Raw genomic sequence first — 23,456 nt, 5'->3', positions numbered from 1 at the left:
ATCGGGTCACCAGGTATGACAGCGGGCACCGGGTCATCAGGTACCGGATCATCTGGCTTGACAGCGGGCATCGGGTCACCAGGCATGACAGCGGGCACTGGGTCATCAACCATTGGATCGTCTGGCTCGACAGCGGGCATCGGGTCACCAGGCATGACAGCAGGCACTGAGTCATCAGGCATTGACTTGTCTGGCTCGACAGCGGGCATCGGGTCACCAGGTATGACAGCGGGCACTGGGTCATCAGGCGTGATAGGATCATCAGGCTGGGTACAGACATCAGGCTGGGTAGAGACATCAGGCTGAAGTGCGGGTGCCGAGGCACCAGGCTGAACCACGGAAGGCAGGTTCTCAGACGGCAGGCCCACCGGTTTGGATACTGGCAGGATGGTACTGGTTGGAAAGAATTTTTGCTTTTTTCTGGTTTTAACTACTGGAGCACTGCAAGTAAACGCAGGTCTGCAAACGAATGGAGCAGCTGAGGACAGAGAAGAGCTGGAAGATGGAACAGAGGAGGGAGCAGCCGCCACAGAGGACCTCTCCACAGGGCCAAAGAAAGGATAGGTGCAGCGAGTGGGAGCAGGGGACTGGTATGTGGTAGTTAGCAGAGTATACTGGGCCGTCACTGGGGGTGCTGTCGGGGATGCAGGAAGAGTGCCTTGAGCAGAGGAATGACGTTGCAAGCTGACTGGGGCTGGGTGCAACAAGTCTGACCATGTCTGCAGTATGGGTTGAACAAAGCTGAGTTTACACAAAGCCTGTCTGGTCAAAGACTGCACTGTGTTTATACAATCCCTTAATACCTGTGGTGAACATGCAGCATAATGCTCCAAGAAGCAATCCACATCATCCTCTAATAACCATACCAGGGACTCTACCTGGTCTGCACTAAATGGTGGCAAAAAGTCATTCCTGCTTTCAGGGGTACCAGATGAAGCCAACTCTACACAAACCTGAATCAAAGGTTGCACCTCAGAGAACTCTGTGCCCTGATCTACTAGAACATGAGCGATCCGTATACATTCTAGCAGTTGATGCCGGGTATACTCCCTCAGAGTCTGATAAGCATATTCTCTGTCATCAAAAACCAGCAGCGACAAATACACAACCTCATCAAGATCCATCCTTCCCAGCAACAAGCCAAGATGGCTTCCCTGTGCAGCCACTTCTGGTCAGGATTGGCCTTGGTGTAATGTCAGGGCTCCGGGTATGACCAGAGGTATGTGAACTGACGCAGGGAAATGCAGGCTTCAGATATGTTCTAAACAATATAATTTATTAATACTAACAATACAAAACGCAGTGCAATACTAAAACATAAACACAGTGCAAACGAACCAAACCAAACCACCCACAGATAACAATATATACAATGCAAGCATAGTCAGGCAGGCCGGGTCAATAACAATCGGGCAGGTAGGAACAGGAGGAGCAGGCAGAGAGTAGTCAGGTCACGAGCCGGGTACAGCAACTAACGGGCAGGTAGGTACAGGGGGTCAGGCAGAGAATGGTCGGGGTCACAAGCCAGGGATCAAACAGGAGAAGTCAGCAGAAGTCAGGATCAGGCAGGGTCGGCAACGAGTCAGTCAGGCAGGAACAGGAACAGGAACAGGAATGCAGGTAACAAGATACAGGGGCCCACGGAAAAACACACACCAAGGCCCAGACTGCAGGTCTGGCCATCCCTTAAATACATCTCCGTACTCAGCTTCAGGTGTTTGGCTGACTGCAGGGTTGAGTCTCTGATTGCTGAGAGCACCTGCTGGCCAGCCCTGGTACTGCAGCCCACAAGGCAGGTGAGTCCCACCATTACTGGCAAGTCCATTCCTGACACCTATACTCTAGATTGCCATAGCAGGAGAGAGTGAGATCAGGTTTCCCGTTATTTTAGAGAACAGTTCTGAGATCAATTTCCAGAAACTTCTAATATTCTTACAACCCCAAATATATGAAGGAGATTGTCTACCTGATACATTTTTCTCCAACAAAGCAGAGAATGTGAAGTATAGATTTTGGAAAGCCTGTATGTGGTCATATACCATCTATTTAGATTCTTTTGAGAACTATCCCAGTACTCAATACAAGCAGATGCCTTACTATATGTTGAAATGGCTTTATACCATTGTTCTGGAGAGAACGATTGTTGGAGATCTCCTTCCCATTTTAACATACTTTAGGTAGTTTTAGGCACATGCTGAAATAGGTTGTAAAAGAAAGATAAACCTTCCTCATTCTTTGTTATGGAACAAGTTAAAAATCACCAAATCCGTGGGGCCACAACAATTGACCTTGGTGAGTTAGCTGTATGGAAATGTCTAAGTTGATGAATTCTATACTAATTCTATACTATTCCATGTTAGAGACCTCCTCAGGGAGATGTTCCTAAATATCTTATCCTTCATTAATCCTGTCTTGTACAGAAAAATGTGGGATACAGTATTCATACATTCTAAAGCTTATAGAAAGTGGGGTACAGCTAGGTGGTGTGTTCTCCATTAGTGCCCTCTAGGCTTCTAAAGAGGAGGTAATAGTAGGGAAGTCATGGGCATAGGCCTGAGAAGATATTGTCAAAGATATTGTTCAACTTCTGCCCATAACTTGTCCCCAGAGGGAGGGAACCATGTCTTCATTTGATCTAGGAGGGCAGCCTGGTAGTAATCGTGTATATTTGGCAGTCCTATTCCACCCTATGCTCTATATCTCGTCAATGAAGAAAATGGTATTATAGCTCTTTTATGATTCCAAACAAAATGTCTCAACATAGTGTCTAGTTGGAGAAAACAATTTTGAGGAATCAGTATCGACAATGTCCTAAACTGATATAATATTTTTAGGAGTACTTTAATTTTAAAAGCAGCTATTCTGCCTACCCACAAAAGTTAAAATCGTCCTATATGTTTAATTTCTTGAGATATTTGGTTAGGTAGCATGGGATAATTGGCTAAGTATAATTTAGAGGCTGGATAGGTAAGCTGCATGCCCAATTATGTAATAGAGGGTATATCCCAAAGTTAAAGAAAGTCTCATTTCAAATTCAGTATAGATCATTTTGATAGCCCTAGAGGTAATACATAAGCTTTGTTAATGTTGATCTTGTAATAGGGGACTTTATCAAACTGATTGATAATACTTTGTATAGCTTGGATAAAGGAAACTAGATTAGACGCTGAGAGAATTATATTGTTTGCAAATAGACACGTTTTATGTTCATAGCCACCTATAGATATGCCTGTAATAAGAGGGTTAGAGATTATAGCTTCTGCAAAGGGTTGCATCATCAAAGAGTATATTAAAGGGGACAAGGGACATCTTTTTGAAATGTTGAAACTATTAGATAGCATAACAGATATGTGCACTTGTTCTCAAGGCAAAGTACAGAGAGACATTATAGCAGAATAAATAAACCCTGATAATCCAAATTTCTGTAGCATTTGGAATATGTACCTCCAATGAACCCTATCATATGCCTTTGCTGTGTCCAAGGCAAGATGCAGAAAAACACATTCCATGAGCCTCTACATTTTTAATTAGGTTTATAATTTGTCTAATGCCATTATGTACTTGTCTACCATTCACAAATCCAACTTGATCCAGACCAATTAAGAATGGTGTCACTTCTAGTAGGCAATTTGCCAAACTTTTTAAATACACTTTTAAATCAGAGTTGAGCAAAGAAATTGGATGTGTAAGATTTGTGGATGTGTAAGATCTTCAGTTGGTTTTGGCAAAGTCGCTATAACTGCCTGCAACATCTACAAAAACACCTGAGGATGCAGCACCATTAAATGCATTAACAAGATAGGAAGTCAGTATCTCATTGAAAATTTCATAATACTTAGCTGAAAAACGATTTAAGCCTGTAGACCAGCGGTTCTCAACCTGGGGGTCGCGACCCCTTTGGGGGTCGAACGACCATTTCCCAGGGGTCGCCTAAGACCATCGGAAAACACATATTTCCGATGGTCTTAGGAACCGAGACACCACTGCTGTCTCCGGCGCTGTGTGGGCGGGATGATATGCTGCCCCTGTCACCGCCTCCTCGCCGCTGATTGGCCACCGGAACTGTAGCTCAGGAGAGGCACACAGGCGGCCAATCACCGACGAGAAGGTGGAGCTTGGAGAGGAGGAGCCGAGCGGCAGCGCGCGGAGATCGAAAAAGATCGAGGGAGCTGCAGGAACGAGTGAAGAGAGAGGCCAGAGAAGGAAGACAGCTGACAGGTAAGTGCAAATTTTGCTGCTGCAGCCAGGTATGCAGGCTGTAGATGGGAGAGGGAGAGAGCGAGCCCAGGCTGGAGCAGGAGTCAGCAAGGTAAGTATCATTGGTGTCAGTGGGAGGGATAGTGCCCCATCATTGGTGTCACTAATACCAACGATGGGGCACTATTCCTCCCCTCACTGACACCAACGATGGGGCACTATTCCTCCCCCCACTGACACCAACGATGAGACAGTATTCCTCCCCCCACTGACACCAACGATGGGGCACTATTCCTCCCCCCACTGACACCAACGATGGGGCACTATTCCTCCCCCCACTGACACCAACGATGGGGCACTATTCCTCCCCCCACTGACACCAACGATGGGGCACTATTCCTCCCCCCACTGACACCAACGATGGGGCACTATTCCTCCCCCCACTGACACCAACGATGGGGCACTATTCCTCCCACTAACGCCAATGATGGGGCACTATTCCTCCCACTGATACCAATGATGGGGCACTATTCCTCCCACTGATACCAATGATGGGGCACTATTCCTCCCACTGACACCAATGATGGGGCACTATTCCTCCCACTCATACCAATGATGGGGCACTATTCCTCCCACTCATACCAATGATGGGGCACTATTCCTCCCACTCATACCAATGATGGGGCACTATTCCTCCCACTCATACCAATGATGGGGCACTATTCCTTCCACTGACACCAATGATGGGGCACTATTCCTCCCACTGACACCAATGATGGGGCACTATTCCTTCCACTGATACCAATGATGGGGCACTATTCCTCCCACTGACACCAATGATGGGGCACTATTCCTCCCACTCATACCAACGATGGGGCACTATTCCTCCCACTGATACCAATGATGGGGCACTATTCCTTCCACTGACACCAATGATGGGGCACTATTCCTTCCACTGACACCAATGATGGGGCACTATTCCTCCCACTGATACTAATGATGGGGCACTATTCCTCCCACTGACACCAATGATGGGGCACTATTCCTCCCACTGACATCAATGATGGGGCACTATTCCTCCCACTGACACCAATGATGGGGCACTATTCCTCCCACTGACACCAATGATGGGGCACTATTCCTCCCACTGACACCAATGATGGGGCACTATTCCTCCCACTGATACTAATGATGGGGCACTATTCCTCCCACTGACACCAATGATGGGGCACTATTCCTCCCACTGATACCAATGATGGGGCACTATTCCCCCCACTGATACCAATGATGGGGCACTATTCCCCCCACTGACACCAATGATGGGACACTATTCCTCCCACTGACATGAATGATGGGACACTATTCCTCCCACTGACACCAATGATGGGACACTATTCCTCCCACTGACGCCAATGATGGGACACTATTCCTCCCACTGACACCAATGATGGGACACTATTCCTCCCACTGACACCAATGATGGGACACTATTCCTCCCACTGACACCAATGATGGGACACTATTCCTCCCACTGACGCCAATGATGGGGCACTATTCCTCCCACTGACGCCAATGATGAGGCACTATTCCTCCCACTGACGCCAATGATTGGGCACTATTCCTCCCACTGACGCCAATGATTGGGCACTATTCCTCCCACTGACACCAATGATGGAGCACTATTCCTCCCACTGACACCAATGATGGGGCACTATTCCTCCCACTGACACCAATGATGGGGCACTATTCCTCCCACTGACACCAATGATGGGGCACTATTCCTCCCACTGACACCAATGATGGGACACTATTCCTCCCACTGACACCAATGATGGGGCACTATTCCTCCCACTGATACCAACGATGGGACACTATTCATCCCACTGACATCAGTGATGGGGCGCTAGTCCTCCCACTGCAAAATTACAGTTATGAAGTAGCAACGAAAATAATTTTATGGTTGGGGGTCACCACAACATGAGGAACTGTATTAAGGGGTCGCGGCATTAGAAAGGTTGAGAACCACTGCTGTAGACTTATAGAGTGGCAATGATCTGATAACCTCTTTTAATAAAAGCAGCTATTGATTCAGACGTAGGTTGTGGAGTCTCAGAATCACTATCTAAATTATACAATGACTCATAATGGTCACAGAATGTGTTAGTAATGTCTTGAGGATTATATTCTACACTGTGAGTTTGATGAGTTAGGCTAGATACTTTAGCTTTAACCTGAACATAATTGAGAAGCTAATAGCTTGCCTGCTCTATTGCCCTGAGACAGGAGTGCCTAGGGCCAGTAGCGGGCCCTATGAGAGTGCTCCTGGTACGTTTATTGCAGGGTTTCTCAACCAAGGTTCACCTGCTGTTTGTGGCAAAGAAGGGTAGAGGAAACGATCTGAAAGGAAGCAATGTATACAGCAGGGGTTAAAATTTTGAGTCCAGACCTACTAACCGTCACAAAACGTACTCTCCACCAGTTGCCCCACCCAACCTTGCCCAGGTCCGCCCCCAACCCCAACCCACCCCAAACCCTGCCCCCAACCACGCCCCCTTAAAGCTTATGAAATTACATTTTTCTTTAGAATAAAGAGTCCAAAATATAAAACTATACACAGTAATGTATATCCCAGCTCCCCTGTACTCCATTATAGTGATATGACATGCATACAGTAATGTATATCCCAGCTCCCCTGTACTCCATTATAGTGATATGACATGTATACAGTAATCATTACTGTATACATGTCATCACTATAATGGAGTACAGGGGAGCTGGGATATACATTACTGAGCAATGTATATCCCAGCTCCCCTGTACTCCATTATAGTAATATGACATGTTGTATACAGTACTTACTCCGAGTCACCCGCGGCGGTGGAGAGGGTGTCTCCTCTCAGTGGAGGAGAGCGGACCTCTCCTGCACCTGTCCCCTCAGCGGCGGTGCAGCAGAAGCCGGAAAACGGAAGTTGTAAACCGGAACTCGGCTTCACAATGAGGCTTGGAGCGCAGGTGCAGTTGCTCCAGACTTCATCTGTGCTCACAGCTCGCCACTCGCCACAGAGGACTTTCTCCTCGCATTTGGCAAGCGACTTTTTCAAGCCCTGGTGTACAGGATAGGGTAATTACAGGGCAGAGATAAAAGCAGTGAAGAATAGGAAGGGGGACTGGCTGTGCAGTGAGAACAGTGACTACCCACACAGGCAGGGCTGGTGCTTCCACTAGGCAAACTAGGTAGTCGCCTAGGGTTCACTGCCACCTAGGAGCGCCTGGGCACAGAAAAGGCCAGCATTCTCTCTGTCTGGCCTGTGGACCTCTTGTATGAATTCTTCATTTCTCTGCAGATTCCCCCTCTCCTCATACACAGGAAATCATGAGGAACCGATGGTATCTTTGCTCTGCACAATTGTCTCACAGTCTGTCCACACGTATGGCCATTTAGTACATACTCTCTCTCTCTCTCTCTCTCTCTCTCTCTCTCTCTCTCTCTATATATATATATATATATATATATACATACACATGACATAATTCCATGTAGCAGTGACCCCGGGCAGTCAGCAGTCTCTGATTGGAGGATCGGTCCGTACATCTCCGGTACACACACAGTCCTCCAGCTGTAACACGGAGAAGGCTAATGACTGAATGGGGCGTGTCCAGCACTGGCTCAACCTTCTCCACAGCTGAAGCCAATCAATAGTCGGGGGTGTGCCCTGGTTACAGGGTTAACCCTATGTGACTAGGATGATCGAGCCGTCTATCCTCACTGAGAGCCACAGCCTGGACTCCACACCCCAGCAGGAGCCTAAGAGGATGGCGGGTCATGGAGGTGAAAGGAGGAGGGGGCATACAGTGATTGGGGTGAGGGGACCGGATGCTGATTGATCATGTGGGACACCGCCACATCATGAATGATCCTTCAGCTGACTGGAGGGGCAGTAGAGGGAGAGGAAGAAAGGACAGAGGAAGATGTCGGGTGTCTGGGGCTAGTGTAGCAGCTGAACTGCCACTCCCTACAGTGCTGCTCTCAGACACTGCTGGTGGCTGCTGATCACTGTGGCGTTTTGTAACTCTGTTTTTGTAACTCTGTCTCTTTTTTTTTTGTTTCTCTGTCTGATTGGTAATACAGTTAATTTATATTTGGTTAATACTCTATATATTTTGTCTTTAACCTCCCTAGCGGTCTGATTATGTCCATATGTCTGTGCTCAAAGTGATACATGGAAATATGTATTTTTTTTTATTGTAGGCCTGTAATTTTTAGGAATAACTCACTGAAATCTGTCCGAACAAGAGTCTAGTAAATATCCCGAGTATGTTAACCACCTCCCACCCACCATATAGACCAATGACGGGCGCAAGGTGGTTCTCTTATTCTGGGAGGACGTCATATGACATCCTCCCATTCTCACCGCGCATGTACGGCTCAGGGAGCGCACTCGGACACAGCGGATCACCGATCATGGAAAGAGCCGAAGATGTCAGCTCGGTCATGTGATCAGCTGTGTCCAATCACAGCTGATCACATGTAAACAGGGAAATACCGGTTATCGGCATTTCTCTCCTCTCGAACTGTCACGCTGATAGCTCGAGAGGAGAGGAGAGGTGGTAATCGGCTTTCCGCAGAGGGGACTGATGATCAGTGTGCCCTGATGATCAGTGTAGCCCCAGCAGTGCCACCTGTCAGTGTCCATCAGTGCCTTCTGTCAGTGCTCATCGGGGCCTCATGCCAGTGCCCATCAGTGCCACATATCAGTGCCCATCTGAGCTGCCTTTCAGTGTCACCCATCAGTGCCAGTCAGTGCCACCTATCAATGCCAATCAGTGCCACCTATCAGTGCCGCCTATCAGTGCCAGTCAGTGCCACCTATCAGTGCCAGCCAGTGCTGCCTATCAGTGCGCATCAGTGCCGCCTATCAGTGCCGTCTCAGTGCCGCCTATCAGTGCTAGTCAGTGCCACCTAACAGTGCCAGTCAGTGCCACCTATCAGTACCAGTCAGTGCCGCCTATCAGTGCCTCCTATCAGTGCTGCCTATCAGTGCTATGTATCAGTGCTGCCTTTCAGTGCCCATCAGGGATGACTGTCAATTTCCATCAGTGCAGCCTATTAGTGCCCACCACTGCAGCCTCATTAGCGTATATCAGTGAAGGAGAAAAATCACTTATTTACAAAATTTTATAACAAAAACTAAGAAAAAAAGTTTTTTTTCCCCAAAATTTTCAGTGGTTTTTGGTTTGTTTAAGAAAGAATAAAAAACTCCGAGGTGATTAAACCAAAAGAAAGCTCTATCTGTCACAAAACAATGATAACAATTTCATATGGGTACAGTGTTGTATGATCGCGCAATTGTCATTCAAAGTGCGACAGCGCTGAAAGCTGGAAATTGGCCTGGGCAGGAAGAGGGTATGAGTGCCCTGTAGGCTAGTGGTTAAAATTTGAAACACAAAATCATAAATTATAATTTAATAAATAATCATAAAAAATAATAATATAATATTAGTTCAATAATATAATCAAACCAAAAACACTGAAATTTGAAATATAGCTCCAAGTTTGCACATCACTGAGCAAAGTCGCAAAATCGTTTTCAGTGTCTGATGAGGAATTTCCCCACAAATCATTATCACTCAATTCTGCAAGTGGTTCTGATTTACTATCGCTGTTCTCTAGCTGGTCTAAAACGATTTTGACATAAAGGGACGCGTTTTGGACGCCATGGACGTTTCTCAGTTTCCAGGCAGAAAGAACAGTAAAAATGTAGGCAGGGCACAGGACAAAGCACTAGGGACAAAATGTATGTGAAATGGTTTGATACAGTAATGTTTTACTATGTCATTTTAGTGAATTTAGTGAATGTCACTTTTTGTTATTTTCAAATTTCCCACCGTTCCGTCGCCCGTACGTCCCAACGTCGCAGGGGACGGAACCCAGAAGACAGATGCCGGCATCCGCCGGAGGACATTACAGGGGACACTGCAGGAGGGACATCACGGAAGCGCAGGACAAGGTAAGAGAAGAACAGATCCCGGAGCAGCGCCGCATGGTGAGCCCAAGTGTAGCTTGGGGTTACCGCTTGTGGTACTGAAACTTTACCCCGAGCTACACTCAGGAATACCGCCAGGGAGGCTACTATTGGTGCTGGTGGCATTTTATGACACTTATATTTAAAAATTAAAAAATAATTTAGCAGTTTCATAATTTGTTGATTTAATATTTTCTACTGTTATTAAATGCCTTTATTTATTTATTTTGGTGAGGGGGAGTAGCTGATGTTGCCTAGGGCGCAAAATAGTCTAGCACCAACCCTGCCCACAGGAGGTAAATCTAGTAGAGAGCAGCCCACCACACACACACACACACACAAGCTCCCCTTTACATCACACTCCACAAATTCCCCTTTACATCAGAGTCCACAGGTTTCCCCTTTATATCAAACTCTAGAGTTCCCCTTTACATCACAGTCCACAGTGCAGCGCAAGGGGGAACTCTACAGACCCTGATGTAAAGGGGAACACAGCGGGCCATGATATAGAGGGGAATACTGTGGACTCTGGTGTAAAGGGGAACTGTGATGTAAGGTGGTCTCTGGCCCCCAGAACCCCCCCTTACATTAGAGTCCGCAACGTTCCCCTTTACATCAGAGTTCCTTTTTATATCAGGGTCTGATGCAAAGGGGACCTCTAAGAACACTGGTTTAAAAGGAACACCACGAACTCTGATGTGAGTGGGGGATTGGGGACCCTTGTGACCACAGACCACCTTCTGCAGAAGGTGAATACACTAAGGTAAGGAGGGTTACTGATATATGGGAGAACTTTTATGTCAGTGTCCCCCATTACCTTAGTTCCCCCCCCCCCTTACATCAGCAACCCACCCTCCAAACAAAAACAAAAAAACTTTGTGGCTTGGCTGGAGTACTGTTACGCTGACCTCCTCCATAATGTTTGTTCACTCAGCCTCAGATGCAGGCTGCAACTCAATCAGACAGTCGGGTGGCTTGCTCCTCCTCTGCCTTTTGAGTCATTACCAAGTCTGACTCTGAGTCTGCATTCCAGCCCTTCCACCACCAATCCTCTCCTCTCCAGTCCTGGCAGCACTCCTGCCTGTTCTGCATGCAGTTTGTAAATTGACCATAATGTACAAACTGTCTGTAAATTTACAGGTGGTAGGCAACCATGCCCCCATGTAATGTGCCCTGCACTCCTGTAATGTGTCCTCCACCATGTAATGTGCCCTGCCCCCATGTAATGTGCCCTCCTTCATGTAATGTGCCCTGCCCCCATGTAATGTGCCCTCCTTCATGTAATGTGCCCTGCCCCCATGTAATGTGCCCTCCCCTGTGTAATGTGCCCTGCCCCCGTGTAATGTGCCCTGCCCCATTGTAATGTGCCCTCCCCCATGTAATGTGCCCTGCCCCCGTGTAATGTGCCCTCCCCCATGTAATGTGCCCTCCCCCGTGTAATGTGCCCTGCCCCCATGTAATGTGCCCTCCCCCGTGTAATGTGCCCTGCCCCCATGTAATGTGCCCTCCCCCGTGTAATGTGCCCTGCCCCCATGTAATGTACCCTCACCCATGTAATGTGCCCTGCACTCCTGTAATGTGTCCTCCACCATGTAATGTGCCCTGCCCCCATGTAATGTGCCCTCCCCAATGTAATGTACCCTGCCCCCATGTAATGTGCCCTCCCCCATGTAATGTGCCCTGCCCCATGTAATGTGCCCTCCCCCATGTAATGTACCCTGCCCCCATGTAATGTGCCCTCCCCCATGTAATGTGCCCTGCCCCATGTAATGTGCCCTGCTCAGGGCTAAAAATCATAAAAACTGCTGCGTTATTACTAGTGACAGAATGCAAAATATATATAATTTTTAAGCCTTATTTTTACCTTAATGCCTGCTTTATGTTTAAATGCTATAAAAAGGACATATGTGTCAGTATGCAGACTGATGAAAAAGCATGGTGCCATTTTAAAATCAAAACATTGTTTCATTTTGCTTATTTTTTATATTCCATTTTATTTATTTTTCAGAATTCATTTTGGGCTTCATTGCCATCTGGTAAAGGGTACGTTTCTTTGCAACTTCTATTTCTCCATTAAAAGCCAAAAGAAATGTTCTGAGAATCTAATCATGTCATATTATTACTGCTTGTTCTCTCTTTCAAAGAAGTGAATGATATTCTAGATTAGGTTAGGGACATCCTGAGCTTTTGTTCAGTGCAATTTACATCACATGTAAAAGTAATTTGGTCAAAAAATTAAAAAATAATAAAGATATAAAGTTCTAATTTTCTTAAGAGGAGCATTAATTCTAAATATAATGAATAAAATGAATAATATAAAAAATCTACTTACAATGTTTAAAGAAATGTACTGAAGTTTTATTCTTATATCTTTTCTTTTTAAAAAGAAACAAAATTCTCCTTTTTGATGCAGAATCTAACCTCCTCCAATCCTCTGTGCAGGTGATCATATGAGCAGCTAAAAAGTTGCTGAGGATCTCAGAGGTATTCAGATATTCAGGGTTTTCCAGTTTTATGCAGCTTGAATTTCCAGATACCTATAAAATAACAGGTGCACCTGGTAAATAGCGTTCTCTTTTTTTTAGGGGTGCATAAAACTATGTGGGAGGATAAAAAAAAAAAATTATAAAAAATATTGACATGTCCTGTCTGTATAATTTTTTAATATAGTACAATGTTTATTATGTAAACAGAGACCACAATGGTCAAGTCTTTGTAGTATCAGGCTGTCAATGTCTGCCCAGCTGCTTGTGTATGGTCATATTTGGGAAACTGTAACCACCATAGTCACTGGAAAAAAAAGCTAGCTTGGAAAAACACCAGACCCAACTGTGTCTTTAAATGTAGAAATTACTTTCTTTAACCACTTGAGCTCTGGAAGGTTTTACCGCCTTCATGACTAGTGGATCTTTTACTATTCAGCACTGCGCTACTTTAACTGGCAATTGCGCGGTCATGCAACACTTTACGTAAATTACATTTTAATCACTTTTTTCACACAATAGAACTTTGTTCTGGTTGTATTTGATCACTAGTGGGGTTTTTTTGCAATCTAAATGAAAAAGACTAAGCAGAAAAAAAAACAATATTTTCTACTTTCTGTTATAAAACATATCCAATGCTAAATTGAAAAATATCCAATTTCTTCATAAATTTAGGCCAATATGTTTTCTGCTACATGTCTTTGGTAAAAACAAATCACAATAAATGTATATTAATTGGTTTGTGTGAAAGTCTACGTCTAGCGTCTACAGACTATAGTATACTGGAATTTACACAGCTAAGACGCTATGCTGTAATGGTGGTGATCAGCGACATATAGTGTGTCTGTGATAGGGTGGGAAGGGATTAACATCTAGGGGCAATCAAGGGGTTAACAATGTGCCTAACAATGTGTAATGTGTATAATATGCGCTGATTTTACTTCCCTGTCTGTCCGTTTTTGCAGGGAGAAGAAACAGGTAGATCACTGTTCCCTGTACACAGAGTTCTGTGTTTTTGTAAGTGTGTATTTCGCCACAGCCAATCAACTGACTTCAGCCAAAATCTTTGGCTGAAATCAGCTGCCAAACTTGTGCTGTGTCCAATCACAGTACAGGTCAGCAAGGAGAGGAAGAAAAGTCGCGATGTGACGCACCAGTATGTTGCTTGGCCTGCAGCTCCTGTGCGCTGGCGGCAAGCAGTTAAAGTCTTTGCCAGATTCTAGCAAAACCCTTTGTCCAATGAGAAATTCTCCAGGGAAACAAAGAGCATTTTAAAACCCTCATAATAGAGTAGAGGAAGACTGGAATCACTGTTGACTTTTAAGTGTGGTCTGCAGCCCTGCTAGAGAATTCCATTACTTCCTTTCAGAACAGGTAGTGAGGGAAATCTTCTTAATGAAAACTCACAGTAATACAAAACAATCTTACAGGAGCTCTTCATCAGTATGTTCAAAGTTTTAAAAAATAATTTGGCTGCAGTTGCACTTCAACTAAAGACCGGTTCTAACCCTTCACTATGCTGCTTCTCCTTTCACTATCCAAAGGGAGGTTAAGGTGGGTCCAGGATGACCTGGGCTCAGAGGAAGTCGGTTGAATGATGCTAAACATTAGACTAAGGACATCTACTGATAGAATGAAAAATTTGGATCTCTTGAAAAACATTTGGGCTACATAGCTTAAGTTTTTATCTAACTGTCTAATATGCTGGGTTAGCTGATCAATTTGATATGTTCTTTGAGCTACTGTATATTAGAGCTAGCTGTTTTGATTAACTCTTCCTGAAATACAGCTTTGTGAACTGTCCTGATAGTAGTTACAGAAACCTCTTTTATAGCATTATAGACGTTTGATTGAGTCCGATCCATTATGTTCCCCAATCCGCAGATCTAATCCATCTTGCAGGGATAGTCGGCTTGCTTTAAAACTTAACTTTTCATGGAGCTCATATAGGTTGCAAGCCGACGATCCCCGCAGGATGGATTGGATCTGCGGATTGGGGAGCATAATGGATCTCCGATCCATTATGATCAATTCACAGATCTGATCCATCCTGCGGGGATCGTCGGAGGAGTGACACTAAGTGTTACCACACCGGGTGACACCAACCCTAGGGACGCCCCTGGATTTACCCTCTCTACTTGTCCTGTTAACCATTATCATTGAACGTGAAAATAATAAAAATCCCACATTTTGGGTTGTCCCCAGTAAAGTAACAGAGGGGAAATATTCCAATGGGGACAATAGTTCTAGTGACTAGGGGGTCCCCAAGAGATTCCTTTAATTTGCAGGGATTTCCTCTCACTTCCTGTTTGGAAATGGACAGGAATATAAGGGAAATCTCCAAAATGGGACACAGATGGCAAACAAATCTAACCGGGGTTATAACCCTCCCTTGCTCCACCCAAAAGGAAGAAAAAATGTTTTGTCTATAGTTCTACTTTAATGGTTGCAACAATTTTATTTTCCAATGTTTCTTAATCTGAACCTGGAAAAATGCAGGTCAAGTGTTTCCAGATATTTGGTACATAATATCTTTGTGATGAGAGGCTGCGGTTTCTCCATGTAGCATGACAAAAAGCCTGCAAAGAACTGCAAATAAGTATAATACTTTTTGAAAATACTGTATTTGTAAGGTCTACTGGAATAATAGTCCACGAATGTAATAGTTTCTTGGATATGCTTTTTAAATCAATAACAATCCACTTTGATTTTATATGTATACTTCTTAAAGCAGTATTAAACCCAAAAACAAAAATGTACATATATTGCAGCTTAACAATCCCTAAAGTGATTTTAAAGGCTTATTTTTATAAGAACAAATAACAAACATGTTTATACTTGCTCTGTGCAGTGGTTTACCACAGAGCAGCCCAGATTTTCCTCTTCTCAGGTCCCCTGCAGGTGTTCCTGGCCCTTCCCTCCTGTCTGGTGCCCCCACAGCAAGCAGCTTGCTATGGGGGGCGCCCACTGCTCCGTGTGTCAATTTACACACAGAGCAGCTGCTTGGCCCCTCTCTCTTCTCATTGGCTCACTAGCTGTGACTGACAGCAGTGGGAGCCAATGGCTCCCGCTTCTGTATCAGCCAATGAGGAGAGGGAGTCCCAGGACAGCCGAGACTCCAGTACACATTGCTGGATCGAGAGGGGGCTTAGGTAAGTATTAGGGAGGCTGGGGGGGATGCTGCACAGAGAAGATTTTTTTACCTTCATGCATAGAATGCATGAAGGTAAAAGACCTTGAGCCTTTAGAACCACTTTAAATGTGGTGGCTGCATTCATTTTCTTCTTATAGGATTTTTTTGTACCTGGTGATCTGGCCAGTAGCAAACTTCCTGTCTTGGGGTGTCTCCACTCCATGGAGCGAACAATGGAAACACCTTTGGACGGCAGCATTATCAGTCTGGGAAGAGGGTAGTGTTAGACTAACAGATTTACATGGACTTGATTAACAAGTTTAAGCTGAACTCCAGCTAACACTTTTTAAGCAGTTACAGCAAACAGTTTTTTTTCCTTTTAGGATTAAGGTTGTACATAGATGCATATAGGCTGACCATCGTAAGCACCCCCCCATCCCTTCAGTATTGAATGGTTTGTCTCAACCCTATAACTGACACTTTTTCTGATCAGATTGGAATGTTAAACCAAAATGAAAATAACACACTTACTGGCTGGAACAAAAGTTGAAAATACAGGGAGAATAAGCCTTAAAATGAAACTAATGCAGCCTCCACATCTAAGAATTGGAAAGCTGCAATATATACATTTTTTTTGTTTTGGGGTTTAATACGGCTTTAAATTGAAGCATAAAGCCTTTTATGATACTTAACATTCCATATTTAAATATTACCATGAAAAACCTAAAATTCAAAATGACTTGAAGTGATAAAAGGTAAAATTTTTATTTAAATAACACACGTTATATTTGCCTGCTCTTTGTAATGGTTTTGCACAGTGCAGCCCCAAACCTCTTCTGGGGTCCGCCCTGGAGCTGTCCACTTCTTCTCGTCTCCATCTGCCCCTATAGCAAACCACTTTCTATGGGGGCAGACATGCGGGCTTGATCCCAAGCCAGGCTGTGTGCGTCTATAGACACACATAGCATGAAGTGGCCCTGTCCCCTACTCCCTATTCACAGGATTTGATTGATAGTAGCAGGAGCCAATGGCCCCTCACTGCTGCCAAGTCTCCTGTGAGAAGAGAGAGAGGAGAGAAGAGCTGCTGCAGACAGGCACAGCGCTGGATTGAGATCTGGCTCAGGTAAGTGTTCAGGAAGGGGGGGGGGGGGGTAGGGGGAGAAACTTTTTTGCCTTAATAACCACTTTAAATATGACTTTGATTATTTTTTTTTTTTTTTTTTTTTTAGTTTCAATAATTTTTATTGAAGGTTTTCAAGAAAAGTTTTTAACAGAGATAAACATTGATAAACATTTGGTTCAGTTTAGAATGTATGCATACAATACAGTTTTATTAGACAGTTACCCCACCTTTTGGCTGGGGTCGGAGCTATAGTTGCGGCATAAGCATCAGAGGTATGCTTGGGGTGAACTGAACCGTGAGGGGGTGTAGTAGGTATTAAGGGGGATTAAACAGGGGGGAGAGTAATAGGGAAGGATAGAGGGGGGGGATAATAGGTTATGTGAGGATGGGGAAGAAGTACCAGTCTGACGTGGGTAGTTTGGACGATTATTTGTCCCGTATCAGGGTTTTATGGAGCAGTTAGGATTTTGTTAGACCATAGAGAATGAAACTTATGTTGGGTGGAGTTATTAGTGGCCAGTCTTTTTTTCATTTCGCATTGGAAGTTAAGATCTGAGATTAACGATTGAAAGAAAGGGGCTGTGGTGGTATTCCAGAGTCGGGTTATGTTTAGTTTTGCTGCAAAAAGTATATGGACCATGATGGTACGTGAGGTATATGGGAATTTGTTAATCCCGATATGTAGGAGTGCAAGTGCCGGGTTGGGGTTTATCGTTATTTTGGAGGTTTCAGCTATTAGTTGGAATATGCTATTCCAAAAGGATTTAATATATTTGCAAGACCAAAGTATGTGAAGAGTGGAACCTACATCCCCGCATTGTCTCCAACAGGATCGGGAGTGTTTTGGATAGAAAATAGCAAGTCTGGCAGGGGTTAGGTACCATTGAAGTATTTTCAAATAAGATTCTCAGTGTGAACTGCAGTGAGAGGATTTGTAAGTGTAATTAAATGCAGTAGTCCATGATTGGGTTGGGATGGCTTCCACTAGGGTTTTTTCCCAATTGGATAAAGAGGTAGATCTTAAGGTAAATTGTAAGTCTATTAAATATTTGCAGAAGGTGGAGATGCCTTTACCTGGGTAATGCGGTTTGGAGAAATAAGTGTAGGCCGTAGCCGGGATTGTTATGGTTTGAAGTATGTTGTTCGTTCGGATGCAGTGGGTGATTCGTAGGTAGGTGAAATATTCTGCTGCCTGGAGGTAAAATTTGGTGTGAAGATATTGAAATGAATGTAGGTGGTTGTTTTTGTAAAGATCTGATATGTGATGTATGTTTTGTTTTTCCCACTGGGATAAATCTAACGAGGGCGTAATAGAGTGTAGTATGTTAAGTGGGGTATGGAGTTGTTTGGAGTCTGCGTAATCTGTAAATAAAAGATCTTTCCAAGCTTGGAGAGTGGCTTGGATGCATGGGTGTTTTAAGTGATATGTCGTTTGTGAGGATATTGTGGTTAAGAGTAAATGTTGTGATTTAAGTGGAAGGAAGGGTGAGGTTTCCATTATGAACCAGGATTTTTCTCTAGTTGGGTGCCACCAAAAATAGATTTGGTCCAGGAGGGTGACATTATAGTAAGATTTGAGGTGTGGTAGGCTAGCACCTCCCTTGGAGGGTGGTTTTGTTTAGGAGATTGGTGGTACATCGAGGTTTTTTGGAATTCCATAAGAATCTGGTAAATATCGATTGAAGTTTGGAGAAAAAAGTATTGGGGATTGGTATAGGGAGAGTGCGAAAGATATACAGAATTTTCGGCAGAATGAGCATTTTTATTGTCGCTACTCTGCCTGTTTTAGATAATTCTGAGGTACGAAGGTTGGCAAATTCTTGGGGTATAGTTTCAAGTATATTTTTATGGTTCATATTAAATAGTTGGTCTGTTGTAGCAGAGAGTTTGATTCCCAGATATGGGATGGTATTTTTTTCCCAAGTGAAGGGGAATTGTTTAGCAAGGGATAGTTGGGTGTAATATGGTGTGTGAAGATTTAAAATTGAGGATTTGGGCTCATTTAGTTTATAATAGGAGACTGTCGTATATTGCTGGATATGTGAACGAATTGTTTGGAGGGATTTGGCTGGATTGGTAATCATCAATATGATGTCGTCTGCGAAAAGGCGAATTTTGTGTTCAGTGTCAAGGTGCTGAATGCCAAAGAACATTGGGTCATCCCGAAGTTTAGATGCTAGGGGTTCAATGAGTAGTGCAAATATGACAGGGGATAGAGGGCAGCCTTGTCTGGTACTGTTGATAATATCAAAAGGGTCTGATAGTGTTCCGTCTGTTAACACTCTAGCTGAGGGGAGGGAGTATAGCCAAAATTGCTGTTAACATCCAACCTGTGATGCCAAATTTTTGTAGGGTCATTTGTAAAAATAGCTAGTGTATACGGTCAAATGCTTTTTCGGCGTCTAACGATAAAAGCAATGAGGGTTGTTTGGTTTGCTCTAAGTGATGGATGAGGGATATGAGTCTCCTAGTAGCGTCAGGTGACTGACGGCCTGTTATGAATCCCACCTGGTCTGGGTGTATCAAAGTGGGAAGATAGGTGAGTAGTCTGCGTGCTATAATTTTTGCATAGAGCTTGACGTCTGTGTTAATTAGGGAAATTGGTTTATAATTTTGGACATATTGCGGATCTTTGCCAGGTTTTGGTATTGTGGTTATTGTCGACTGTAACATGTCTTTGGGGAATGTGCCCTTAGTGGCTGCGTGGTTAAAGAGTCTGGTCAGATATGGTGAAAGGTTAGGGGCAAATTGTTTGTAATACTCGTTTATATAGACATCGTTTCCTGGAGACTTATTAAGGGGGAGTGTTTTAATAACGGATTCTATTTCATTGGAAGTGATCGGTATTGATAAGTCATCAAGTTGGTTTGAGGAAAGTTGAGGGAATTTAATTGTGTGGAGGAACTGTTGTATGGCCGTAGGTGTTGATTGGATGGTGTTAGGGTCATCTTTAAGATTATATAGTTGTTGGTAGTAAGTCGCAAAGGCATTAGCTATATCTTGTGGGTTCATGGTTAAGGTTCGTGAGGATGGGTGATAAATTGTGGATATTTTATTTCTTAGTTGTTGTTGTTTAATCAGTTTGATTAGTAAGGAATTGGCTTTGTTGCTAAGGGAGTAAAATGTAGTTTTTGTTTTTTGAAGGTTGAGGCCATATTTGTGGAGGAGGAGGGTTCTAAGTTTATTTCTGTCATTAGCGAGTTGGGCAGCTGTTGTAGAATTTGGATTTGTTTTGTTTAATTCTTTTTTTTTAATGGAGAGGAGAAGTTCTTCAATGTGTCGGTTTCTCTGTTTGGAGGTGCGGGAGTTTAATTGTATAAGGATACCTCTCATGTATGCCTTATACAGTTGCAAGAAAAAGTATGTGAACCCCTTGGGATTACGTGGAGTTTTGCATGAATTGGGCATAAAATGTGCTCTGAATATCATCTAAGTCACAACAATAGAAGAACACAGTCTGCTGAACATAATACTACACAAACATTAGATGTTGCCATGGTTTAATTGCACATAACATGTAAACATTCACAGTGCAGGGAGAAAAAGGAAGTGAACCTTAGGACTTAATAACTGGTTGACCCTCCTTTGGCAGCAATAACCTCAACCAAACGTTTCCTGTAGTTGCAGATCAGACCTGCACAACGATCTGGAGTCATTTTGGACCACTCCTCTTCACAAAACTGTTTCAGTGTAGCAATATTCTTGGGATGTCTGGTGTGAATCGCTCTCTTAAGGTCATGCCACAGCATTTCAATTGGGTTGAGGTCAGGACTCTGACTGGGCCACTCCAGAAGGCATATTCTGTGCTGTTGCAGCCATTGTTTTGTTGAATCACTTGTATGCTTTGGATCATTGTCCTGTTGCATCACCATCCTCTGCGGAGCTTCAGTTGGCGGACAGATGGTCGTACGTTTTCCTGCAAAATGTCTTGATAAACTCTGGAATTCATTTTCCCATCAATGACAACAATCCGTCCAGGCCCTGAGGCAGAAAAGCAGCCCCAAACCATGATGCTCCGTCCGCCATGTTTTACAGTGGGGATGAGGTTTTGATGTTGGTGTGCTGTGCCTTTTTTTCTCCACACATAGTGTTGTGTGTTCTTCCCAAACAACTCAATCTTGGTTTCATCTGTCCACAGTATATTTTGCCAGTAGTGCTGTAGAACATCCAGGTGCTCTTTTGCAAACTTCAAACGTGCTGCAATATTTTTTTTGGATAGCAGTGGCTTCCTCCGTGGTGTCCTCCCATTCTTGTTTAATGTTTTCCTTATTGTAGATGTGTCAACAAAAATGTTAGCATGTGCCAGAGATTTCTGTAGGTCTTTAGCTGACACTCTGGGATTCTTCTTTACCTCATGCAGCATTCTGCGCTGTGCTCTTGCAGTCATTTTTACAGGACGACCGCACCTAGGGAGAGTAGCAACAGTGCTAAACTTTCTCCATTTGTACACAGTCTGTCTTACCGTGGACACATGAACATCAAGGCTTTTGGAGATACTTTTGTAACCCTTTGCAGCTTCATGCAAGTCAACAATTCTTGATCGTAGTTCTTCTGAGAGCCCTTTTCTGCGAGGCATGGTTCACATCAGACAGTGCTTCTTGAAACCAGTAAACCCAAAACAGGTGTGTTTTTTAAGGGCAGGACAGCTGTCAGCAACACATCCAATATCATCACACTGATTGGAGTCAAGGTTGGCTCACTCCTGGCTCCAATTAGCTCTGGGAGAAGTCATTAAGCTAGGGCCTCACATACTTTTTCCTCCCTGCACTGTGAATGTTTACATGTTATGTGCAATTAAACCATGGCAACATCTAATGTTTGTGTAGTATTATGTTCAGCAGACTGTGTTCTTCTATTGTTGTGACTTAGATGACGTTCAGAGCACATTTTATGCCCAATTCATGCAAAATTCCACGTAATCCCAAGGGGTTCACATACTTTTTCTTGCAACTGTATATGTACATTACTATTACGACCAGACTCTGCTAGTGACACGAGCAACTGACAAATTATAACCAGAACATCTTGTACAGGAACTTAGGCTTATGAACAAGGTAGCCAACTATATTTATTCTTTTTATTCGCAGAGTGGAAAAAAAATTAAACCTGTTACTGAAACTGTTCAAGAATTTGTTAGTATTGTGTAGTAGGGTGTGTAATCAGCCAAATAATCAGATAGAAAGTAAACGTAAGGCCTCATGCACATGGGAACCTGAGACTGTGTAATGAAATTTAGGTGTATATTTTCCCACCCAGGAGTCACATGTGCTGTGTACAATAACCCAGAGAAATCAGTACACTTGTACACTTATATGCCAGTGTATTGAATGACACATATATCCTTAGGCAAAGGCCACTGTAAAATAACGTGGGCCTTGGCAGAATATATTACCCAGCCAGTAAGGATGATCTAGGGAATATTCGATAGCCTCTTGGGGGATCAGGAAGGATTTTTTTTCCCTGCAGGAGCAAATTAAATCATATTTTGCTGGGTTTTTTGCCTTCCTCTGGATCAACTGTGGGTATAGGACTATAACTTTTTTTTTTTAATGGTTGAACTGGATGGACTTTTGCTTTTTTTCAGCCAGACTAACTATGTAACTATGTAGTTATGATATGTTATATCCTTCGAGTAAGTGTTTGGACCTGGAACACCTGCTGGTGGCACTGTGGTCCATGTACCAAAAGAATGCAGTTCCAGAGTCCACCAGCAGGTGTCTCCCAGCAGTCAGCAGGTCCTAGAAGTTCATTTTCACCTGATGCTGGTTGCAGGGAGGGTATTAAGCTTCTCCTCTAGAAACTCTTAGTGCCTTAGCATGTTATCTGTCTATACTCTTTGTTGTCTGTTTCTAGAAACCTGTGATCTTGATCCTGCCACCTGTACTTGCTCCCTGTGAACCTCCTGATCTTATCCTGCTCCCATTCAGGCCCTGTTCCTGACTTCACTGCTCCTTGCACACTCCCCCCCCCCCCCCACCACCTGGCCCTGTTTTACTTTATTTCCTATTATCCCCTATATAGTTTTATATCGTTAGTTAGATAGTGAGGTGTTCTCTATTTTACACTTGTTCATTGATGTGATATAGGTTGCTATGTTTATGTTATTTCTCCCGTGTTGTGTTGCATCAATATCTTTTGCCCCTAGTGAATCTGGTTTCCGCTGTGTTGCTCACATATCTGATCACCAGTACATGATATCCTAACAACAGGACTTTGGTTGCCTGAAAGATGCACTTCTCTAACATAGCATACAGGGAATGCTCTTGGAGCTTAGCCAAGACTGCTTTGACATGTTGTTGGTCCAAGGATTTTGAGAAAATCAGAATGTCATCCAGATATACAACAAGGAATCTACCCAGTAGTCATGGAAAAGATAGTTTTAAAACTTCTGGAAAACAGCTGGGGCCTTTAATAGACTGAAGGTCATCATTAAGTATTCATAATGCCCATCTTTGGTGTTGAAAGCTATCTTAAGCTGGCCTTACATGGACCGAAAT

This window comes from Staurois parvus, unplaced genomic scaffold (genome assembly GCF_062004578.1).
Source record: "Staurois parvus isolate SC_StPar_1 unplaced genomic scaffold, SC_StPar_1.0 ptg000618l, whole genome shotgun sequence".
Lineage (NCBI taxonomy): Eukaryota > Metazoa > Chordata > Amphibia > Anura > Ranidae > Staurois > Staurois parvus.
This window is presented reverse-complemented; position numbering follows the sequence as displayed.